This window comes from Eurosta solidaginis, chromosome 2, assembly GCF_040869045.1.
Source record: "Eurosta solidaginis isolate ZX-2024a chromosome 2, ASM4086904v1, whole genome shotgun sequence".
Classification (NCBI taxonomy): domain Eukaryota; kingdom Metazoa; phylum Arthropoda; class Insecta; order Diptera; family Tephritidae; genus Eurosta; species Eurosta solidaginis.
This window is the reverse complement of record NC_090320.1, coordinates 233,162,747-233,189,343: the sequence shown is the minus strand read 5'-3', so window position 1 is coordinate 233,189,343 and position 26,597 is coordinate 233,162,747. Positions and strand designations below refer to the sequence as shown.

The following is a 26,597-nucleotide window of genomic DNA, read 5'->3' as shown; positions in this document are numbered from 1 at the left end:
TTACTAAATAATCAGGATTTTGGGTTTTATATATAAAAGGTGGGCGTGGTTATCATCCGATTTCACTCATTTTCAATACTAATCTATTCTGGGTCCAGATAAGCTCGTGTACCAAATTTGGTGAAGATATCTCAATATTTACTCAAGTTATCGTGTTAACGGACAGAAGGACATGGCTCAATCAAATTCTTTTTCGATACCGATGATTTTGATATATGGAAGTCTATATCTATCTCGATTCCTTTATACCTGTAAAACCAACCGTTATCCAAGCAAAGTTAATACACTCTGTGTGCAAAGCACTCTGAGTATAAAAACTTCTACCAGCTTTAACGAGCTGCGACTACATATGAGTACACTTCTTTCTCAACAATATTCACCAGTACGTAACTATCGAAAAAGTACCAAAAAGAAATTTGTATATACATAGTTAGGAACTAGTGAAAAGTTAATGCAGCGGGGACAATTTCAAGGATATTGCCATGTTAAATTCGCTAGTTGAAAGCATGCAAAAGAGAGATGTTATAGAAATGCACTTATTTTGAGCTACACCATTTCTAGTTGTAAATGAGAAAGCGTCAGATATAAATGCGAAACCGTCATATGGAAATGAGAATAGTCAATAGTATATGAGAAAACTGTAAATGAAATTTCGAAAGCGTCAGTTGTAATTGAGAATAGTCAGTTGTGAATGAGAATAGTGAATTGTAAATGAGAAAGCGTCATTTGGAAATGAGAATAGTCAATTGTGAATGCGAAAGCGTCACATGGAAATGCGAATAATCAGTTGTGAATGAGAATAGTCAGTTGTAAATGAGAATAGTGAATTGTTAATGCGAAAGCGTCATTTGGAAATGAGATTAGTCAATTGTAAATGCGAAAGCGTCACATTGAAATGCGAATAGTCACTTGTAAATGAGAAAGCGTAACTTGTAAATGCGAGTAGTTAATTGTAAACGCGAAAGCGTCAATTGGAAATGAGAATAGTCACCTGTAAATAAGAAAGCATCAAATGAAAACGAGAAAGCGTCATTTGTAATTGGGAATACATAGTAAATTATATATAAGAAAGCATCACTTGAAAATGCGAAAGCGTTATATGGAAATGAGAATAGTCTCTTGTAAATGAGAAAGCTGATCCAAACTTATTGCTTAAGAAACTTAAAACCGTGGTTAGCTTTTTGGATGGTATTTAACCATTATTTACTTCACTAAAATAACACTAGGTATTAGTAAGGCTTTGTTGATTATTCCCATAGTGTCCCTCGGAGTTCGGACTCCTTATGCATTTTTTGGAAAGAAGTCCAAATTGTTGTTGTTGTTGTTGTTGTTGTAGCGATAAGGACACTCCCCGAAGGACTCGGGAACTCTTTGGTATGACCACATGCAACCTTCTAGGTGATTAACGCCCTCCCACCCCCTAGATCCATAAGGAGTTCGGGGTCGTCAGAGCCACGGCTGTTAATGAAACAGTATTCGCCTCGGGTAGGTGAGGTTGACAATTGGGTTGGAGAAGCTATATATTGCGTTGGCAACCCCTTGAATCAATTTGGTATTTTATTCGCCTCTTACGACAGTCATACCTACCGCGGGTATATTCTAAGCCCCCTAACCCGCTGTTGCGAGAAATCCTAGTTCTTCTACAATGGTGGGAAATGGGTAATGAGGAGGAACCATTACATTATACTTTTACATAAAATTTACAAATTTTATTCTTAATAACAAGTAAGCCTTTCGAATTTTCAATTAGTGCTTTCTCATTCAAAATTTACTAACTTCTCTCATTTCTATATAACGCTTTGGCATTTACGATTGACTATTCTCATTTGCAAGTGACTATTCTCAATTACAACTGACGCTTTCTCATTTACAAGTGACTGTTCTCACTTCCATGTGACGTTTTCGCATTTACAATTGACTAAGTTCATTTCCAAATTACGCTTTCGCATTTACAATTCACTATTCTCAATTACAATTCACTATTCTTAATTACAAATGACGCTTTCGCTTTTACAATTGACTATTCTTATTTACAAGTAACTATTCTCATACCGAAGTGATGTTTTCGCATTTACAATTGACTATTCTCAATTCCATATACCGCTTTAGGATTTGCATTTGACGTTTTCTAATTTACAACTGACTAATCTCATTTACAATTTACAAATCTTATTTTAAAATTACGCTTTCTCATTTTCATGTAATTATTCACATTTTCAAATGACGCTTTCTCCTTTTAAAGTAACTATTCTCATTTCCAAATGACGCTTTCTCATTGAAAACTGGAAATGATGTAGAGATTCTCCTTACGGGGTAGTTTCTGTGACTTTTTATTTCAATTCGGATTATTATTTTTCTTGGTTATTAGAAACTTTTTGACTGGAAATGGGGGGAACCGTTAAGTAACCATGCCTATCATTTACTTGTCAAACATTTAATTAAATTCTAGTGGTATTTCAGCACCTCTGTAATCTCTGTTGCTAATATATGTATGTAAATTTGAACACAAATTTAAAACAAACCACGCGAAGCCCTCTAATTAAGTACTTCAATTTTCACAATTTTTCCAATGCAATATTCGCGGAAATCTCCACATTCAGTTTTAGTATGTTTATTGAAAACCAAATTCAGATGATATATGTACAAATTGTAACGAATTTAAGGAAATTCCGCTTATTCCAAAACCTTCTGCTAACGTTCGAATCGCTAAACTGTTGAATAAACAACTCCAATATTCAATAATGCAAAATGGTCTTTATTAAACTACTTTCAAAGTACTTCACAATAACACTTATACTTCACAACCAATAGCCTGCTTAAATCCAAACTGATTAGTCATGCCTCAGCTTGCGATGCTTTTATATTCTCGGTTTCCTCGTTCACCCGTTTCTCCTATAAAAAATAAAAAAATAAATGTAAGGCGCGATAACCTCCGAAGAGATCTAAGCTACTCTTCCAATTTGCGTCGTGCTCTTCTTGATTTTCCCTACAAATTTGCTGGACGGGACCTACATGTTTTATGCCGACTCCGAACGGCATCTGCAAGGCAGATGAGTTTTCACTGAGAGCTTTTCATGCCAGAAATACACTCGGAGCGCTTGCCAAACACTGCCGGGGGGCGACCCCGCTTAGACAAATTTTCTTCTAATTGAAAACCTTATTTCTAAAATTTTGATGTTGCTTTGCCCGGGGTGCGAACCCAGGGCATACGGTGTGGCAGGCGGAGCACGCTACCATCACACCACGGTGGCCGTTTCTCCTAAGGTCTAGTAATTTCGTGAATTTCATGCTTGGTTACCAGCCATATACATGCATATTTGTAGTTTGTAGCCATATGCGTGTGTATATGTGAGTACTACTTCGCCTGATGATGACATGCGTTTGTGATTATCTCTCCGCTGCCTTGTATGCATGTGTGTAAATGATGATTGATTTTTTACGTACATACGAGTGGCTGCTTAGTATCGGCTTAGTGATGCTAATATTCGTCACAATATATAGAATATGCTCCCACAAAAACTGAGGCTAGAGGTCAATGTAATTTGTCGCTACTTTCAGAATTAAATTTATTGGCTGTTGTATGTTCTTGATATAATATTTACATAATATTTTAAACAAATATTTAGTAACGTGAAACCAAATATTCAACTTTTTCCGACTTCAACCAATTAAAATTTTTTAAATATACATATTTTTTTAAATACAAAAAGTTTCAGTGCACATATAATTTTGTACATGTATTGTTATTTGCACTTTCACATAAAAAATTTTGAGCAGCACTGGTCATCTCAAAGCAAACCGACAATTATGGTTGACAAAATATGTTGAAAAAAGTCTACAAAAATCGACTCCGGTAAAAAACGATTGTGGATGGTAAATAAAAATTTCAAAAAGTGGAAAATATGCATAATACATTGCCAAACACCAAAAAAGTGATGAAATTTAATATGTAGGTTGACTTTACGACGAAAAATAGATAAAATCTTGGAAAATGGGCGTGGCACCGCCCACATTTGGTAGAAGACAGTTTTTAGGTTGTTGAAGATAAATCATCATCAAAATTTGTCGTGAAGATTTTTCTTGCTATTATATATACACTGTGGAAAAATAAATGCCCACTTTAATAAAAATCGATATCGAGTTTTCGAAAAAGAGGAAAAATGCGACAATTCATTAACAAATACCAATAAAGCGATAGAATTTGATACGACCACGCCCACTTAAAAAAATGTATATCCAAATTTCGACAAATGCAAATGATATGATGAAACTTGATACATCGGCTCACATTACGAAAAAAAAATTGATATTTGGGAAAATTTTGGAAAATGAGCCTAACACCGCCCACATTAAGTAGAAGAAAACTTAAAATCTTTGCAAGCCTGTGGAATCACTACGCAGTTTTGTAGAATTATGGTTCTTGGAATTATATTTAGATCTGAGAAACATTCGTCAACAGCCACGCCTTTTTTTCAAAGTTTGAACCATCAAAAGTGACTCAACTTCATTACCAATGTAGATATGGTAGTGCAAAGTACGAAAATTAAAAAAAATTAAAAAGACCACCCTCCTAAAGTGCTTAAGTCATAATGATTCGACACATAGACTTAGAAAATTAAATAATTAAAAGTATGCACTTCCTTTTCGGGCCTTATGGGCTAAAGCTTCAAAAAGATATTAGGCAAAACAGGTTCCCATAAGGCTCCAACAATGAGTTTTGAAGAGTCTGAATAGACCACAATAAAGCTTTAGAAAATATCAGAAAAATGTTGCGAAATTACCACAAACCAACCCCGAAATTCATTCATAAAACGCTCCAAATTCTTCGGAATCGGAGTCATTTCATTCTCTTTCTACTGTTTCTTTTAAGCGCTCCCTTGTAAAAACCCAAATTTCTGAGGGAGAATGTTCAAAAAATTTGCATTTTGAGGCTCATAAAGGACTTCTTTCGCCTCCTTTTGGTAAGAAGGGACGACAATTATCTTCTTTCTTAAAACGATCGCGAAGCCCAGTTGTAGCTCTACAGTAAAACTATGGGACTATTTTACTTTTCTCTTATTCTGAAAAAAAAAAAAACAGACCGATTCCGATTCTGCTAAATTCATATCTAATCCGCCTCGAATATAATTTGATGTAAATATGTACGAACCATAAGGGTGGTCCTTATAAATAAAATTTCCGATTTTGTCTAGTCTCACACCTATCACGTATAAATTCGATTCCAACCGGAGATGATTAAAGGGAGTCGCACAGGGATTAAAGTTAAGATTTCTCTACGTAGACTCAAAGAAAGTTACATTAAAATTAACCGTTTCTAATCGAAAAAAAATCTTAGCACAACAACAAACGCATGGCTTTGGTCGAATGGTGCTTGTCAACAGTACAATCATCGCAGGATTGCAGGTTCGAATCCCACTCAGGAGCGAAAAAGCTTTGAAAAACTTTACAAAATATGATCGCAACAGCTGTCGCCTTGTCGGTCCTGAAGTTAGGTTTTTTCAAATTTTGGAAAATTGTATGAAGCAAAAATAACAGATTCGCAGTGATACCCACAAACAGGCGTCTGACCTCTACGCCAGGAATTTCCCGGCAAATCTAGTTATAAAGAAAAATATATTGTGACGAATATTCACATCACTAAGTGATACTAGCATCCCTAATATGATACTAAGCAGCCACTTATATGTACGTAAACAAATCAATCATCATTTACACATGTACATACAAAGCAACAGAGATACTCACCATCAGCCGAAGTAGTACTCACATATGCACACGCATATGGCTATGTGAGAGACTATAAACTACAAATATACATGTACATATATGGCTGGTAACCAAGCATTAAGTTCGCGAAGTTACTAGACCTTAGGAGAAATAGGTAAACGAGGCAACAGAGAGTATAAAAGCAGCGAAAGCTGAGTAGTCAGCAACCAGTTTCGATTTAAGCACGCTATTGGTTGTGAAGTATAAGTGTTATTGTGAAGTTCTTTCAAAGTAGTACCAGTAGACCATTTTGCATTATTGAATGTTGGAGTAATTTATTCAACAGTTTAGCGATTCGAACGTTAGTAGAAGGTTTGGAATAAGCGGAATTCCCCAAAATTCGTTACAATATATATAAATTTATATATGATACTTTTGAAGAGGTGAGACTGGAAAAAATCGGAAATTTGATTTGTAAGGATCACCCTAATGCACTTTGTTATGTTATAGAGGAAATTGAAACAAGGTACGTATGTTTTTATTTTAATTGTTTCTCTTTCGTAAATTGGATTAGCGGTATAAGTTATATAATAATTTAATAAGTCTGTGCCTATTCATGCTTACTTACATACATACACAACTTTGTTTCAATAATTTTTGGATTTCTCAAATTGAAAGTTATAATCTTAGTGTGTAAGAAAGTATCAAATATCATTGAAAAACAGAAATAATTTGCTTTTTACTTGACACCTAATTGCGGATCAAAGTATTTCAATACGTAATTTGCACGTGGTTTGTGGCCGAATGACGCATGATGGAAAGAGCGGTCCCCAATTGTGAATGCTTGTATATCAGAATTTCTTTGTAAATAACCCAGATAGTATATTTATTGGATATCTAAAACTACTATTTATGTAGTAAATAAATACGTATGTACATATGAAGAAATATTTACTAATCTCAAATTACGCACATTACATAGGTATGTGGTTGTGTAACAATTTATTGAATAGAGAAAATCCGTCTGTCCTGTGCGTCATCTTTTCGGTGTCGCATGTTAAAACATTTATCTAAACTCAGGACTTTGATCTATTCTTATGGCACTAGACAACCACCGAATGTTGGTACCATTTTGTTCTTCGTTAGCTCTAGAGTTGGAACCAACCTTAAACACATTTAAAAAAACAAATTTAAAACAAATAAGGAAGGCTAAGTTCGGGTCTAACCGAACATTACATAATCAGCTGAGAGCTTTGGAGACAAAATAAGCGAAAATGACCATGTAGGAAAATGAACCTAGGGTAACCCTGGAATGTGTTTGTATGACATGGATATCAAATGGAAGGTATTAAAGAGTATTTTAAAAGGGAGCGGGCTTTAGTTCTGTAGGTGGACACCTTTTCGAGATATCGCCATAAAGGTGGACCAGGGGTGAGTCTAGAATGTGTTTGTACGATATGGGTATCAAATTAAAGGTATTAATGAGGCTTTTAAAAGGGAGTAAACCTCAGTTGTATATGTGAAGGCGTTTTCGAGATATCGGACCAGGGTGACCCAGAACATCATCTGTCGGGTACCGCTAATTTATTTATACATATATGTAATATCACGAACAGTATTCCTGCCATGATTCCAAGGGCTTTTGATTTCGCCCTGCAGAACTTTTTCATTTTCTTCTACTTAATATCGTAGGTGTCACACCCATTTTATAAAGTTTTTTCTGAAGTTATATTTTGCGTCAAAAAACCAATCCAATTACCATGTTTCATCCCTTTTTTCATATTTGGTATAGAATTATGGCATTTTTTTCGTAATTTTCGATATCGAAAAAGTGGGCGTGTTTAGAGTCGGATTTCGGCCATTTTTTATGCCAAGATCAAGTGAGTTCAGATAGTAGTAGAGGTAATATCCTTATCGCCTAAGTGGATTGCATGTGCTATCAATGAATGCACTAAAATTTGTTTTTACAAATATATGTTACTATGAAACCATATGCCATATGTATGTATTGCTAAATATTTTTGTGTTCGAACGTTTTATACATTTCCTCTATATCAGGGAGCCAAACTGTTATTCCTTTTATAATAAAAGTCCTCCAGAAAAAATGATTTCTAGGCTTTTAAATTTTTAGGCGGAAAGAAACCTTTAAATCTGGACTTTTGTGTTATAAGTCCAAAAATAAAAGTTAAACCCGGACTTGTCTTTTTTAAGGATATAATAAAAGTCCGGAACTATAACTGTGGAACGACTTATGCAAATGAAATGAATTTTTTCACGCAGAATATTTCATGTTTCGACAGAAAGCGGCGTATCAAATTTCAAGGCAATATCTCAATTGGAACAAACTTTATGGCGAAAAAAAAGATGCAAGCTTACTGTTGAAATACTGAGTCTTTTCAGTATTTGCCCAACACCAAAATGATAATGAAAATTCAGCTGTTTGGTGCGACTCAATTGATTCTGTATATGTACATATATGGTTGGCTCATCTCATCAGCTTATTTTATTTTTATCATTACATGGTCGATGGGATTGTCAAAAGGAGATGGCAAACTCAAAATAAAACCAACACATTGACAACATTTGCTTACCACACACAAAAACTGCTATGTTTTATGTTTTCATTTCATTCCATTCGCACCAACACCAACACTCAGATTTTGACAATTTGAACAGACTTGATTTGTTGCTTTACAGATGAGCCAACCATATGATTCATGCACAAAAAACTCTTGTAAGCATACAAATATTCTTATATTGGAAAGCCATGGTTCAATTAGGTACAGGTTGGCTCATCTCATCAGCTGATTTTATTTATGTCATTGCATGGTCGAAGGGATTGTCAAAAGGAGATGGCAAACTCAAAACGAAACCAACCACATTGGCAACATTTTACTTACACATACAAAAACTGCTGAGTTTTATGTTTCCATTCCATACCATTCGCACCAACACCAATACACAGATTTTGACAATTTGAACAGACATATTTTGTTGCTTTACAGATGAGCCAACCTGTATATAGTTGAACCATGTTGGAAAGCAAACAGTATGACCTAAACGACATTGTAGGTAGCCACTATTAGGATAAATGTGCAAGAGAATGATAATAGTTACGTTAGCTTTATGCATATTATATACATATGGAACTGGAAAGTAACCATGAGGATCTTAAGATTACAGTAACGAGCAAGAATAATGCATAAGATATCTTATGCGAAAATGAAGTGTTTCCTTGTAATGAAGTTGTAGCTGGTCGCTCAACATACTATGGAAAAGTATACATAATGTGGCGAGTGTTAGCATCACTATGCTGTTAGTAAATAATCACAACAACAAAAAAGCAAGCAGCCACACGTATGTACATGTACACTTTAAAGCCAGCATCCACACTTATGTACAAGGCAACGAAGAATATTCCACAAACATAACCAGCAACTCGAAGTGAAGAAATTAACTCACATACACATATGTAGTCATCAGCTAAGAGCAGAAGTTGTTACTCACACATACACACGCATATACATACATAGTTATTCAGAATGAGATGCAACTGTTCCAGATGGTCATGAAAAGTATAGACCTTAGGGGAAATAGGCGAACGAGGCAACAGAGAGTATAAAAGCAACGCAAGCTGAGGAATAACTAATCAGTTTGATTTAAACACGAAGTACAATTGTGAAGTACTACTCCCAAAGCAGTTTAAATAAAGACCATTTTGCAATACTGAATATTGGAGTTATTTATTAGACAGATCAGTGGTTCGAACGCCAGCAGAAGGTGCATAATTATCAGGAACTCCCCAAAATTCGTTACAATAAGTGTAGTACTATGAGAATTGGTTATGATTTTTCGAAAACAAATTGCTAGCATAATTAACAAAAATTTGGAAGTGCCCTACACGTTAAAAATCCAGATATTCATGGGAATTGATTGCTTAAATTCGTTTCATTTGGATAAGCCTTTCCTTAGTTATTAGGCCGGACTTTTATATGTCCTTAACAAATAAAAGTCCGGATTGAACTTTTATTTACTGAATAAAAAGTCTGAAAAAATAAAAAGGGATGCATGATTCCTTATAAAAATGCTATGGACGTATACGGGATTCCAAAAACTTTCACTTAGAAACATTTATTAATCCGAACTTTTTCGACTCAAAAAACAAAATGTGTTCCCAACATATATACATTAGGGTGGCCTTTATAGATCAAACTGTAGCTCTTATAGACCAAACTACCTATTCTTCCAGCCTCGCCTTTTCAAACGGTAGGTTAGGTTAGGTTGAATTGGCCGGTCCATGAGGACCTCCCATATGCATACTGAATGAGTCTGTAGTGTTACCGGAAATTTGTTTAACGACCAAACTGAAAAACCCTATCAAAAACCAGGACCTATGTTATAAAATAACTCTGCCCTCTTGGCAAATACTAGAAGCTTTCTAGGACATATACCACTTGCTGTTTCTAGATCTGACAACTGTATCACTCCTAATAGCTGCAGTCTTGGACTGGCTAGCGCGGAGCACGAGCACAAAACGTGTTCGATCGTTTCCTCCTCCAACCCGCATTTCCTACATCTTCTATCACTGACCAAGCCTAACGTAAAGGCATGCGACATCAAAAGGCAGTGTCCAGTCAGAATACCCGTAATTAGTCTACAGTCTAACCTTTTTAATGATAGAATCAACTTTCTTAGTCTAGGGTTGTAAGACCTACACATAATCTTTGACACTTTACAGCACCGCGCTTGAACCCACGCCTTTCCAGCTTGCTCGATCATGTGCACCTTCTCTTAATCTCGCCCAATCTTATTGGGACGTCTACGTAGCAAGCTTCAAGGAATGTGCCTTTTTAGCTACATAGTTTATCCGCTGTTTCATTACCATCTATTCTTATATGCCCTGGGGTCTAACATATATGTATGTTTCTCCCTGTTCCCATTGTATCACAAATACGATTTTTTGAATATCTCGATACATGTGCCACCTAGTGGCGATTTTTTTCATAAGTCGCTTTCTATTCATGTATGTATTATGTGTTCCAAATATGAGCCAAATCGGACCACAAACACGTTCCTTACGCCACCTAGCGGCGATTTTTTTCATATGTCGATTTATATTCATGTGTGTATTATGTGTTCCAAATATGAGCCAAATCGGACAACAAATACGATTTTTTTGAATATCTCGATCCTTGCGCCACCTAGCGGCGATTTTTTTCATATGTCGCTTTATATTCATGTGTGTATTATGTGTTCCAAATATGAGCCAAATCGGACAACAAATACGATTTTTTTGAATATCTCGATCCTTGCGCCACCTAGCGGCGATTTTTTTCATAGGTCGCTTTCTATTCATGTATGTATTATGTGTTCCAAATATGAGCCAAATCGGACCACAAACACGATCCTTGCGCCACCTAGCGGCAATTTTTTCATATGTCGCTTTATATTCATGTGTGTATGTATTATGTGTCCAAATATGAGCCAAATCGGACAACAAATACGATTTTTTTGAATATCTCGATCCTTGCGCCACCTAGCGGCGATTTTTTTCATAGGTCGCTTTCTATTCATGTATGTATTATGTGTTCCAAATATGAGCCAAATCGGACCACAAACACGATCCTTGCGCCACCTAGCGGCGATTTTTTTCATAGGTCGCTTTCTATTCATGTATGTATTATGTGTTCCAAATATTAACCAAATCGGACCACAAATACGATTTTTTGAAATATTTCCATCCATGCGCCACCTATCGGACTTTTTTTTCTTATTATTGCATTGTCATCGGGTTCTGAATTATATTCCAAGTTTCAAGCTTGTAGCTTATCGGGAAGTTGCTTAAATTTCAATTACAAAATTCGTGCCAGCCAGCCAGCCACCCTGTCAAGCTAAATAATACCCTTTAAAAAACGTGGGTACCAAGATCTCGTGAAGTGCTATGTATAAACAAAAATGTTTCGATAACAAATCGATTAAAATTCGTTAACTTTTTTGTATAAAATGTAAAATTTTTCGATAACATATTCATAATATTTCAATAACAAATTATCATTTTTCGATAACAAGTCGGCTGCTTTCGCAAAATTGTCGATAACTTTTTGATAACAAATAGGTATCTTTTCGATAAAAAACTAGTAACTCGTCGATAAAAAATCTATAGCTCACTGGTAACCTTAGTAATCGAAAACACTTGATAACAAATCGGTAGCTTGTCAATACCTCGTCGATAGTACACTTACTACAAACCTGTCCTTTCTTATAGCATATCTATACCACTCACTACGCCTACATTTACATGCTACTTCCCTATAGCATACCATTTAGAAAAACTACGCTTACGCTTATACTTTACATCTTACGATTACATTCAGGTTTCCTCCATACCGTGAGCAAAGATGTTTACACATAAAAAAAGACTATTCGAATAGTAAGCGTAAGCGTAAGCGTAGTTTTTCTAAATGGTATGCTATAGGGAAGTAGCGTGTAAATGTAGGCGTAGTGAGTGGTATAGATATGCTATAAGAAAGGACAGGTTTGTAGTAAGTGTACTATCGACGAAGCCGAAACCCACTAGCGATAATCGATTACTTTACTTAATAACTTTTGCTGAATAGTCAATTGAAATGAGCTCTAAGCGTTACTATTATCACCTTAATCAATTGTGAGCGTAATAAACAATTTGTTTGGCAAAATGGTCGAAAATTACAAAAGCACAAAATACATTCCTACACTTATTATTATTATGTATGTTATTCACGCCCGCCTCTGGGCACACAAATTTTCTCAATAATATTTTTATTTTCTGTAATTAATGTAAATAATGAAATGTAATTACTTTGCAATCGTGCCATACTCAAAACATATACGAAATGTTAGTTTTTACATCACACCAAAGTTTTTGAAAACTCACGACACTTTTGTGATTTTGAGTACGTCCAACATTACTTATCGCACACCTAGATCAACAGGGAGTTAACTCAAAAATGTGAAATTTTGAAGATATGGGTACCTCCGAGTTTCCTACCGAACTGTACACTGAATTTACTAATACATTCAGTAGTCAACGAGGCATTCAAAAAATTAAGTAAATTGCATTGGCGCATATGAGAGAGGCAGTCAGTTCATCACATTTTCTGAACATTGCGATTTTTTGAGTTGATCGCTGTTTTGCTCTAGGTGTGTGATATATCAAAACAAATTTTTAGTTGGTATATTTACTGTCAGATTTGTCATATTTGTTAACTGAGTCGGTTTTTCCAACAATAATGAACAATTAAATTATTGCATTTAATCGATCAAATTATTAAAGCTACTTATATATAGACATAAATACATATATCTAATATAAAAGTATAAATAAACAAGTAAGGACGGGACTGTCTTCGGCTGTGCCAAAGACTTCATACCTTTCATGAATGGGGCTAAACAATAATCTTATCCCATTCGTAATATCCAAATAATCGGTTGTATAAAATATGAAGTGTATAGTGAACAGATGCACATACCTAAGCGATTTTTAAGATAAATATAAAATAAAGAAGTAAGGAAGTCTAAGTTCGGGTGAAACCGAACATTACATATCCAGCTGTACACTTGAAATGCTGTTGTTGTTTGTTTTGTGTGCTTAACAATGTTACAAGGCTGCACAATAATACATATACATATGGTTATATTCTGAACTAATTTTCGTTTAAAAGAAGCAAAAGGAATACAGAGGCTAACACCAATAACCTTGAGCGGGTAACAGTGCAGTTTTCCTTCAGATATGGGGACTTCCTTACTGTTTACAAGTAAGTATATACAAAAAAAGTATAAAAAGGGCAGGGTTATTTACGAAATTTTCCACCTTTTACAAGAAATAGCTTATTACCTGCATCTACGCACTTTTACAAAATCTTTTATATAAAATAAGGCGATTTAACCGATTTAGTCCATTTTTACTGAACATATTTCCTGTTAAAAGGCATACATGTGCACCAAATTTTTCGTCCAGTTATGGCTCCATAAACTTTGGGAAATGCATTGTAAGAAAGGGGCAGTGCCACACCCATCTTTCAAGATTTGAATTTTTTCCCATTTCTCTTGTTATAATGGCACAAAATACGATTGGTACAAAAGTATTTTTCGTTAAGATTTAACTTATTTTTGCCTTTTTAAAGTTATTTATATAAAAGTGGGTGTGGTCTTTAACGGATCTCGTCCAATTTTTCTAGAAATATTTCCGCTATAGGGAAAATGTGTGTACCCAATTTTATTACGATCCGTTAATTTCTCTTCGAGTTATGGCTCCCGAAACATAGAAAATTGCTTAGTCATAAAAGGGGCGGTGCCACGCCCATTTTTTTTTAAATTTGAAGTTTTTCCTACTTATTGTTATAAGTCCACTTGAAATACCAGTGATATAAAGCTCTTTTTGCAAAGATTTAGCTTATTTTATTTGTCCACGACCCTTTTAAAAATCTGTTATATAAAAGTGGGCGTGGTCCTTAACCGATTTCGTTAATTTTTCTTCAAAACATTCCTTATAGTAAAGGCAACCTCTCTGCCGAATTTTGTTACGATACGTTAAACGATTTTTGATTTATGATTAATAAAATTTGTAAAATTGATTTTATCACAAAAAAAGTGGGCGTGGTTATCATCCGATTTCGCTCGTTTTCATTACTAATCTATTTTGGGTCCAGATAAGCTCGCGTACCAAATTTGGTGAAGATATCTCAATATTTACTCAAGTTATGGTGTTAACGGACAAACGACAAACGGACGGACGGACATGGCTCAATCAAATTTTTTTTCGATACTGATGATTTTGATATATGGAAGTCTATATCTATCTCGATTCCTTTATACCTGTACAACCAACCGTTATCCAATCAAAGTTATAATACCCTGTGTACAAGTAAAGCTGGGTATAAAAATATGTACATAGGTAGCTTGTGTGAGGATGCAAAGTTTCACGTTTTTGTGGTCTGCATGAAATAGCTATGACATTGAATCACTTGTCTTAACAATACATAAACGTAAGTACGTAAACGTAAGTATTTGATGAAATTTGAGGCTTCTAGTCGTTAAAAAGGGGGCCAAATGACAGTTTATATGGGATATATAACATATATACCACCGATCTCTATGATATTTTCGGACAACAACTATATATATATATATGCTATATATACGACCGATGCCATCCATTTTTTCAGACAACAATACGTGGAATATACGAAAGCATATAGTGAAGTTTGAAGCTTCAATCTGATAAATTGAGGAAGATATTGCAAAAATCCTCTTTTTCTGAAAAATAGATTGTATGGGGGATATATGCAATAGTGGTCCGATCCGGCCGGTTCCGTCAAATGTCTAATCGGACACCTAAATATACCTGCCCGCCAAATTTTATCAAGATATCTCAAAAATTGAGGGACTAGTTTGTATACAAACAGTCAAACGAACATGGCTAAATCAACTTTTCTCTTCATGCTGATGATTTCGGTATACTTATTGGTGGCTGTATCTATTTATATAAGTTAATATAACATTTAATTTTCATTGAAGGTATACAAATAGTCCAGTAATCGTTCATAAATACAAATAAAAATTGCACCCTCTGATATTCGCAAGATTGTGCGGAATTTGTAGTTGGTTTTGATAAGTATACGATTTCTGTACATATTTCCAAATAGCTTATAAATTATCAACATGTGATTTGTTTACATATAAATAGGTACATTTGCTTATTATATTTGTTATCTCGAATTATATTTGAAAGAAATGAAATAAACACTCAACACGTATGTATTGTATACTTAGCAGTGCAATTGAATGAATACATTTCAGTCAAAACGTTATCTTAATGACGTGGCGTATGAGTAACTTTTGGTCTTTTGGTGTTACATTTCTAAAAAATTACGCATCCATCACATATGCAGTTACATATGCATTAAACCTGTTCAGGGCAGCTGTTTTTAAAACGGTAATGTCACACATAAACCGTGCCGCGTAGTGGCTCTAAAAAACTAAAAATTAACCCCGCTGACTTTATCATCTTTGTTTATTGCAACACCAATGCTATTGCATTTCGATCAGGATTAGTAAACAATTGGTTACCCGACACGGTATGAGGGAGTCATTAATGTAAGCTTAATATGTAAGTGCAAGCGTAAGAGGTAGCATACATGTAAGTGTAGTCTTTGTAAGTGGTATGTTATATGGGGGATATCATCATAATCATCATCATCATCATTTATTAGTTATTAGTTTTAATACATTAGCACACCAAGATTAAAATCCTTTATTGCGCAATACAAACATAAAACTTATGTATATGAAAATACTTATATAAAAATTAAAAATATAAGATACACAAATTTATAAAAACCGTGTTATGCAGTTTGATCACTAAAATAGTCAAATATAAGATTTTTAAAATTATTTTCTCTCATTGAGTTACTTAAAGACTGTGGAATGGAGTTCCATAGCCTAACGCCGTTAACAAAGAAAAGCCTGGAAGAGGTTAAATAATTAAACTTTGGAAGAATAAAATTAGAGGATCGTGTGCTTTTGGAAAACGTAAGGTTATCGTACAAATAACCCGGCTTTTTGTAAACTAGCAATTTAAACATAAAAATGCAATTACGCGCTTTGATAAAATTTATTAGGTCGCATCCAAGAATTGAGTTTCTCAACGTAGATAAGTGAGCAAATTTCTTTAAACCGTGCACATATCTAGTAGCGTGGTTGAAACCAACACTGAATTTATGAAGGGAGACAGCATTTAAATTGCTATAAACGACCTCAAAGTAGGCTATGTAAGGTACAATAAGACACAGAATAAGCTTTTTCTTTGTATCAGAAGGTACGAAAATTGATGGCACCCTAAGGCACCGCAATGTATAATAGATTTTACCCACAACTTGATTGACGTGGTCTTCGTAGGACAACTTAGAGTTGATTACAAAGCTTTGATTACGTACTTTATCGATTAACTGAATTCTTGCAGATCCGATATAAAGGTGTGGGATATCAGAAAACTGGATCTTATCCTTATAGATTGGAAGAACATATGATTTTCGAGCATTAAGGCACAGAAGGTTTGACCTAGACCACTCCATAATCGAGCGTAAGTCCGCATTCAGCTTATCTGTAAGATCCTGAACCAGGCTGATACGGCTTGAAATGTATAATTGCACGTCATCCGCCTAAGCATGCCGTGTAAGTAAGGAGCGATAGCCTCCGAAGAGATTTTAAGACGAGCTTCTCTTCCAATTTGCGTCGTGCTCCTTTTAATTTTTCCTACAAATTGGCGGGACGGGGCCTACTTGTTTTATGCCGACTCCGAGCGGCATCTGCAAGGCAGATGAGTTTTCACTGAGAGCTTTTCATGGCAGAAATTTATAAAAGAAATACACTCGGAATGTTTGCCATACACTGTCGAAGGGCGGCACCGTTTAGAAAAATTGTCTTCTATTTGAAAAACCTTGTTTCTAAAATTTTGATATTGCTTTGCCCGGGGCGTGAACCCAGGGTCTTCACGCTGCCATCACACTATGGCTGAATGTATATTAGGGTGGGTCGATTTGTATGGACGAAAGTTAACCGATATCGCGCCATCGATTTTTCGATAGGATTTGGGCTCAGGAAAAAAGTTCCACTACGCATACCCAAACAAATAATTTTCGAGCCTGCGAAATGTCATTTTTTTGACTTTTTTCGACTTTGATTTTTAAGGTTTTTTTCATGACCTACTAAAAAAATGTATACTTGATTTTCAACCACTGAGCGAGCTCTAGTTAAATTAAAAACGTTAATACCTTATATCCACACCCAAGTAAATTTACACATTGAACTTCACGAGTACTTGGTACGTACGCCTTTTTATACTCAGCTGAGCACAGCTCACAGAGTCGTTGAAGATATCATGATGAAATTTAGCAGGAACGTTACTCCTATTACTATATGTGTGCTTAATAAGAATAAGCAAAATCAGATGACGAACACGTCCACTCTTTAAAAAATTTTTTTAAAGTCAAATTTTAACAAAAATGGAATATCTTTACAGCATATAAGTAAATTATGTCAACATTCAACGCCAGTAATGATATGGTGCAACAGAATACAAAAATAAAAGAAAATTTCAGAATGGGCGTGGCTCCGCCCTTTTTCATTTAATTTGTCTAGAATGCTTTTAATGCCATAAGTCGAACAAAATTTTACCAATCCTTGTGAAATTTGGTAGGGGCATAGATTCTATGACGATAACTGTTGAAATATAGGCGAAATCGGTTAAAGCCACGCCCAGTTTTTATACACAGTCGACCGTCTGTCCTTCCGCTCTGCCGTTAACACGATAACTTGAGCCAAAATCGATATATCTTTACTAAACTTTATTCACGTACTTATCTGAACTTACTTTATCTTGGTGTAAAAAATGGCCGTAATCCGACTATGAGCACGCCCACTTTTTCGATATCGGAAATTACGAAAAATGAAAAAAATTCCATAATTCTATACCAAATACGAAAAAAGGGATGAAACGTGGTGATTGAATTGTTTTATTGACGCAAAATATAACTGTAGAAAAAACTTTGTAAAATGGGTGTGACACCTACCATATTAAGTAGAAGAAAGTTCTGCAGGGCGAAATAAAAAGCCCTTGGAATCATGGCAGGGATACTGTTCGTGGTATTACATATATAAATAAATTTGCGATACCCGACGGATGATGTTCTAGGTCACCCTGGCCCACATTTTGGTCGATATCTCAAAAACGCCTTCACATATACAATTGAGGGTTACTCCCTTTTAAAACCCTCATTAATACCTTTAATTTTGTGCCCATATCGTACAAACACATTCTAGAGTCATCCCCGGTCCACCTTTATGGCATTATCTCGAAAAGGCGTCCACCAATACACTAAGAGAAAAAATCGTTCTAAAACGAACGAATAAGTTCAAAATCCTGAACATTCGTTTACAAAAGTCTGTTAAGTACGTTTTTTCTTAACCCGTGACCGATGGACTTGTTTTAAGAACAGTTTTTCCAAGCACACCGTTCGTATTTTATGACCAGTTTGGTATTGATGTGTGAACCTTCTGTGCTCATTTCAAGCACTACTTGGGCTTGATTTAAGATTTTTCGTTCTCACGCTTCGAGAACGATTTGGGGTCGATTTAACCTTTTTCGGCCTCAATTCAAGAACGGTTCGTGCTTGATCTTTGGTGGGAGGGGAAAGTATTTTTTTCAATAGGTACCCATTTATTTTTTATTAATAATAATTTTTTAGTTATAAATAAAAAATATTTATAATAAAAATTTTTTATTAAATTCCAAAATTTTACGAAAAAATGCATAATATGATGGAAGCATTTTTTTATGTTTCTCTTAACAATTGAGAAATTATTCTTATTTGGAGATGTAATATGCATATATACTTAAAACATTTCATAACAAGTTTGAGAATTATCTGTGCATAAGTGAATGGAAAAATAATTGAACGAAAAATAAAAGTTAAAAAAATTGTTTTAAAAAATTTTTGAGTTGGACGGTGATCGAACTCGCGCCATGCGAACGCAACCACAACATCATAACCGCTGGGCCACTACGACCGCTTGATAGCTTGTGCCAAATGCTGTATTTAACATTGTCGTGCACACGAATTGTACCGTTTCTTTTTTCTTTAACTTAATTTAAGAACATTATTCTCATTATTAGAACATTTGTACATATTTTTAAGACCAGCCGTTCACTTTTCAAGAAAATGGTGTCAGTTCAAGCACAAGGTTGTTACGAGCCCCTTCAGCCTCTTCCTTAAGATGGGCTTGCCTAGCGTGTTGGTAAAAGTGGTGTGTGCACTGGCATTAATATGGGAGCTTCAGCCTCAAAAGACCAACCACACTACTATGGAATTAGACCAACACAATTAAATTTACAATTTCATATTTACAAATTTTTATTACGATTCAGCTCTTTCTTCTTATAGGTTAAATAAATTTAAACGTATGGAAGACTTAGTGTATGTGGCAATCTAATTGTAAAACTAGTTTCAAAGATCTTAATTATATCCGTAACAACTAACTTTTTTTTTCTTGGGTATTGATCAGAACGATAAAACTAACCTACCTCAACAATATATACATTATATATTTTATGAGTTCGACGACCCTGCCGCAAACGAGAACTTGGAGTTTAAGTAGAAAGATTAAGAAACCAAAACAAAAATTATTCCTCTAATTCTCTTGGTTTTACAATGAGAATATACTCCACACTGAGATGTGTGAGATCCATATGTATGTACGAAAGTACGTAAAGAAAAATGATGCGATCAACAAAAAAAGCAAGCTTGCATCCATTTGCATATATGTACGTACATACATAATTTGGTTAGGTATGTAAGTATATATCAATTATGTTCTCTATCGTAGCGTTTATGTATACCAAGTAGGTTGGTGGATAAAATGGAATAAGTGAACTTACTTACATGTTTTCCAGTGGTAATGGTTTGCTTACTCCAACGCTGTCCCACGAAGCGAAGAAGGCTTTCTTTGCTTGGTACGTAGCTACTGGTATACGTTCATATGCTTCAAATATTATAATCAATTTTATCCAACCAAATTTACATTAGCAGTTATGTGTGGTTATTTCTATGGCCAATATTGTATGTATGGTTTGCGAAGGTCGCATAAAAGGGGTCAAAGAATAACCGCCGCCGACAGGAGCGCCAGCAAAAAAAACGAATTTAAGAGAATGGCGAGCAATTTGAGCCAAACATTGGCAAATTCAAAGTTTTGTTTTTGATTTCTTCGATCTTTTTCTCAAAAGAGCGATCAGGACATTAATAAAATGGATGACGATTTACAACATCTTGTGGAACTAGCACTGAACACACCAAAAACTAAGAAACTGAACGCTCCCAACAGAGTTGCATTGTACTTTTGACTTTATTAGGCATTCGATTAGCTACTAATGAAATAATTATAGATTCGAATTTTGTAGGGAAGATTGAGCTCAATAAGTGTCTTAATGTAGAAAACTGCCTTTATTATTCAATAAGCCGTCTGTGTGAAAACAGTATTATATTGAGTAACTAATTAGAAGTTATTACCAATTCAATTAACATTGTTTAAATATGCAGGAACCTAGGAAGATGGTTCTATTGTAGTCTCTTCAAAAAAATTCTTTTCATTAGGATGTTCTTCTTCTTCTCTTCCTTGCAATGGTATAATTATTTGAAGTGAAGTTAATTATTAATAATTATTTTCTTACTTTATTCAAAAGGTTATATAGGGGTAAGAATTAAGCCAAAATAGTGAGAGTAGGTATTATGGCAAATTCATTCCTTTGTGCTTAGGTATGCTTTATATAATTATTTAGACTAACAGGTAAATCTAAAGGTAAGTATAATTCATGTTTTCAGGAGACGAATATTCAGGAACTAAAGATAAGTTTAGTAGTAAGTATAATTGAAGATGTTCATTGTAGGTTATGGCAAAGTAAGTATGCGCATGTACATATACATGCAACTGGAATCCAAATCCCTTGCTTTTATTTTTACTTTATAATGTGGGTCTTCTGACTCTGGTCTCTAGTGATTTCGGATCTGAAATGGAAAACCGTCTTTTCCATTATCGGGTAAAACCGTGCTGATTATAAACTTAACTTTCACATGTTTAGGGTTTACAATTATAAAAGTTAAAACTCTCTTAAAAATTCATTATCTAAATGGTTTTATGTAAATTTTGCCGGATCTGTGTAGGTCGAGAGGTTATGGTTTTGCTGGCGTCAGGAGTACCACCGCAGCAACACCAGCTTCACATTTATGTTTGCAGACCACTGTTCGATAGGTGCACGATGGCCAAATCACTGTAGGAATCTTTATCTTTATGCCGGTAACTGGATGCGTTGCCTATGAGGCTAGGACTTTTCGAAATCAGGCGTACTATTTCGATTAGTTAAGATACTATTACTTTATATAACCGCACTAAAAAAAACTTGGAATTTTTACCGGAGTTGATTGATGTGTTTGTCAAGGAAGTTCGTCAGGAAAAGAACGCTCTTAAGCCCGGACATGAGCTTGAAGCCCATATGGTGCTTATGCCAAATAGATTGTCGATACATTTTGTTATCAAAAATCATATGTTAGTAGTGACAGACTGACGGATGTTGCATTTAGACTAGTGTTAGATAGTACAGGGTGTAGGAAAACCACCCAACATTGCATATAAGCGGAAATGTACGAAATTAGAAAAAACAAGTAAGGAAGGTTAAGTTCGGGTGTAACCGAACATTACATACTCAGTTTAGAGCTATGGTGACAACATAAGGGAAAATAACCATGTAGGCAAATGAACCGAGGGAAACCCTGGAATGTGTTTGTATGACATGTGTATCAAATGAAAGGCATTAGAGAGTATTTTATGAGGGAGTGGGCCATAGTTCTGTAGGTGGACGCCATTTAGGGATATAGCCATAAAGGTGGATCAGGGTTGACTCTAGAATGCGTTTCTACGATATTGGTATCAAATGAAAGGTATTAATGAGTATTTTAAAAGGGCGTGGACCTAAGTTCTATATATGGACGCCTTTTCGAGATATCGCCGTAAAGATGGACCAGGGGTGACTCTAGAATGCGTTTGTACGATATGGGTATCAAATGAAAGGTGTTAATGAGCATTTTAAAAGGGAGTAATCCTTAGTTCCATAGGTGGACGCCGTTTCGAGATATCGCCATAAAGGTGGACCAGGGGTGACCCTAGAATTTGTTTGCACAATATGGGCATCAAACGAAAGGTGTTAATGAGTATTTTAAAAGGGAGTGGGCATTAGTTCTATAGGTGGACGCCGTTTCGAGATATCGCCATAAAGGTGGGCCAGGGGTGACTCTAGAATTCGTTTGTGCAATATGGGTATCAAACGAAAGGAGTTAATGAGTATTTTAAGAGGGAGTGGGCCTTAGTTCTATAGGTGGACGCATTTTCGAGGTATCGCAATAAAGGTGGACCAGGGGTGACTCTAGACTTTGTTTATACGATATGGGTATCAAATGAAAGGTGTTAATGAGTATTTTTAAAAGGGAGTGGGCCTTCGTTTTATAGGTGTTCGCCTTTTCGAGATATCGCCATAAAGGTGCACCAGGGGTGACTTTAGAATTTGTTTGTATGATATGGGTATCAAATGAAAGGTGTTAATGATTATTTTAAAAGAGCGTGGGGCTTAGTTCTATAGGTGGACCCCTTTTCGAGATATCGCCATAAAGGTGGACCAGGGGTGACTCTAGAATTCGTTTGTGCAATATGGGTATCAAACGAAAGGAGTTAATGAGTATTTTAAGAGGGAGTGGCCTTAGTTCTATAGGTGGACGCCTTTTCGAGATATCGCCATAAAGATGGACCAGGTGTGACTCTAGAATGCGTTTTTACGATATGGGTATCAAATGAAAGGTGTTAATGAGTATTTTAAAAGGGAGTCATCCTTAGTTCCATAGGTGGACGCCTTTTCGAGATATCGCCATAAAGGTGGGCCAGGGGTGACTCTAGAATTCGTTTGTGCAATATGGGTATCCAACGAAAGGAGTTAATGAGTATTTTAAGAGGGAGTGGGCCTTTCTGGACCAGGGGTAACTCTAGACTTTGTTTGTACGATATGGGTATCAAATGAAAGATGTTAATGAGTATTTTTAAAAGGGAGTGAGCCTTCGTTCTATAGGTGTTCGCCTTTTCGAAATATCGCCATAAAGGTGGACCAGGGGTGACTCTAGAATGAGCTTGTACGATATGGGTATCAAATTAAAGGTATTAATGAGAGTTTTAAAAGGGAGTGGTGTGAAGGCGTTTTCCAGATATCGACCAAAATGTGGGCCAGGGTGACCCAGAACATCATCTGTTGGATACCGCTAATTTATTTATATATGTAATACCTCCCAAGATTTTAAGGGTTTTTTATTTCGCCCTGCAGAACTTTTTCATTTTCTTCTACTTAATATGGTGCGTGTCACAACCATTTCATAAAGTTTTTTCTAAAGTTATATTTCGCGTCAATAAAACAATCCAATTACCTTACCATATTTCATCCCTTTTTTCGTATTTGGTATAGAATTATGGCATTTTTTTCATTTTTCGTAATTTTTGATATCGAAAAAGTGGGCGTGGTCATAGTCGGATTTCGTTCATTTTTCATACCAAGATAAAGTGAGTTCAGATAAGTACGTGAACTGAGTTTAGTAAAGATATATCGATTTTTGCTCAAGTTATCGTGTTAACGGCCATGCGGAAGGACAGACGGACGACTGTGTATAAAAACTGGGCGTGACATCAACCGATTTCGCCCATTTTCACAGAAAACAGTTAGCGCCATAAAATCTATGCCCCTACCAAATTTCAAAAGGATTGGTTAATTTTTGTTCGACTTATGGCGTTAAAAGTATCCTAGACAAATTAAATGAAAAAGGGCGGAGCCACGCCCATTTTTAAATTTTCTTTTATTTTTGTATTTTGTTGCACCATATCATTACTGGAGTTGAATCTTGACATAATTTACTTATATACTGTAAAGATATTAAATTTTTTGTTAAAATTTTACTTTAAAAAAAATTTTTTTTTAAAAGTGGGCGTGGTCCTTCTCCGATTTTGCTAATTTTTATTAAGCGTACACATAGTAATAAGAGTAACGTTCCTGCCAAATTTCATCATGATATCTTCAACGACTGCCAAATGACAGCTTGCAAAAGTTTTAAATTACCTTCTTTTAAAAGTGGGCGGTGCCACGCCCATTGTCCAAAATTTTACTAATTTTCTATTTTGCGTCATAAGTTCACCTCATCTACCAAGTTTCGTCGCTTTATCGGTCTTTTGTAATGAATTATCGCACTTTTTCGGTTTTTCGAAATTTTCGATATCCAAAAAGTGGGCGTGGTTACAGTCCGATATCGTTCATTTTAAATAGCGATCTGAGATGAGAGCTCAGGAACCTACATACCAAATTTCATCAAGATACCTCAAAATTTACTCAAGTTATCGTGTTAACGGACGGACGGACGGACGGACGGACGGACATGGCTCAATCAAATTTTTTTTCGATCCTGATTATTTTGATATATGGAAGTCTATATCTATCTCGATTCCTTTATATATGTACAACCAACCGTTATCCAATCAAACTTAATATACTCTGTGAGCTCTGCTCAACTGAGTATAAAAAGTATATGAACTATATGTATGGCTGATCTATGCATATACCCACGTTACAAGGTTGTTGTTTTAAGAACTGGTCGTTCGTTTTTCAAGAACCAAAAAGTAAGAACATGAAAAGCTTGAATTGAGTCCGGTGGTGCTGGATTTTAGAACGGCGTTTTTCTCTGAGTGTAGTACTATGGCCCACTCCCTTTTAAAATACTCTTTAATACCTTCCATTTGATACCCATGTCATACAAACACATTCCAGGGTTACCCTAGGTTCATTTTCCTAAATGGTGATCTTCCCTTATTTTGTCTCCAAAGCTCTCAGCTGAGTATGTAATGTTCGGTTACACCCGAACTTAGCCTTCCTTACTTGTTTTATTCTGTACAGATATTTTTTGAAGTACCCATATATGCTGCGACATATGTGATTAGTTTCGCTGTCTGTCTGCTCGCTATTCATTTTCCCATCGTGCCTGCCACAGCTAAGTAACTAAGTTATACGGCCCATACATGAGGGCAGCGTTCGACTGCTAAAACACATCCAAAAAACTCTGGAGAGGTATCAAAAGACACGTATTCACCTCGGTTTTAATAATCCGTAGCCGGAAATAAAAATTTTACTTGCGTTAGGAAATATTTCCAAAAAAAAACAGTTCCAAGCTTTCAAATGGTTCATTAAAAGGTGTTTTGTGAATATTCAAGGATTTTTTATTTCCGCCTTCGGTTTATTAATATCGAGGTCAATACGGGTATTTTGATACCCCTCCCGAATTCGATTAAGTTTTCCATTAGCGCACCACGCTCTGGGAGGTAGAGGAGTCGCTAATGGTGTACTAAAGAGAAATGAAATCATCTTCAATATTCAAACAAATTCCTTGTGTGTATTTTGCCCGGAATGCTTAATTGTGCACTAAGACATTTCAGCAATTATTTAGATCCACAAATTGTCCACTAAAAAAAAAATAAACTCAATACAAATTGTAAATAAACAACTGCCAAAAATATAGGGATCGTAGTTTTATCGATATCACGTCAACATCAATACATTGCCTTAGTAAATACCAATTATGCATTGACGTGACATTGATGTTGTTACGACGTGATGTCGATGTTGATATGAAGGGATGGTTGACGTTGACAACCGTAATAGGGGTGATTTTTCTGTGGTGAATGGCGCTTCTTCAAGAGCGCTGGTCTGGCCTTCACTATTTTCACTCATTTCGTGATTAGGAAAACAGCTGTTACGTGGCTGACTGTTTGGGTGGTGAGGAGCGGCGGCAAGCAGGTATGCTTGCGGGCCCAGGCTAGCTCGTCGTCATGGGCGGGGTATTGCACCACCGACCTCACCCGCAGCCACATGAACAAAAAGAGGGTTCATACCTGCATGTGTATAGAAAAGAGAGAAAAAGCAGAAAAAGATAGAAATAGACGTGAAGGGCAAAGTTATAGAGGGGGAAGCATAAGGGGCACAAAAAGATTAAGGCCTGTCCTGTCAGGTGGAGTCAACCCTCCCTCTGCAGTGCAACTTGCACCGCACCGTGGGCACTGTGCTGACTGCTATCTACTTACAGTGCCTCCAAACCCACGCACAAGCGCAGCACCTACACCAAAAGTTATGTTTAGCCCTGCATAATTCAAAACAATATTTTCATCCAAACATTTTTATTTACAATTCTTCAAAATCAAAAAAAAAAAAAAGAAACGCTCTGTCAATCTGC

At 35.7% G+C, this 26,597-nt stretch overlaps 2 protein-coding genes across 6 annotated transcripts in view; one reads left to right on the top strand and one right to left on the bottom strand.

The window, feature by feature from the left end:
- LOC137240692 (uncharacterized) overlaps positions 1–21,724 on the bottom strand; it is a 201,746-nt gene extending 180,022 nt beyond the window's left edge. For all 4 annotated transcript variants that reach the window (XM_067767281.1, XM_067767278.1, XM_067767280.1 and 1 more), the window contains exon 1: positions 20,184–21,724. The gene's annotated coding sequence lies outside the window, so the exon portion shown is untranslated. The remainder of the gene's footprint in view (positions 1–20,183) is intronic.
- Positions 1–26,597, top strand: part of LOC137240689 (protein peste-like) — a 262,876-nt gene that overhangs the window by 29,182 nt on the left and 207,097 nt on the right. The gene's annotated exons all lie outside the window — the stretch shown is intronic.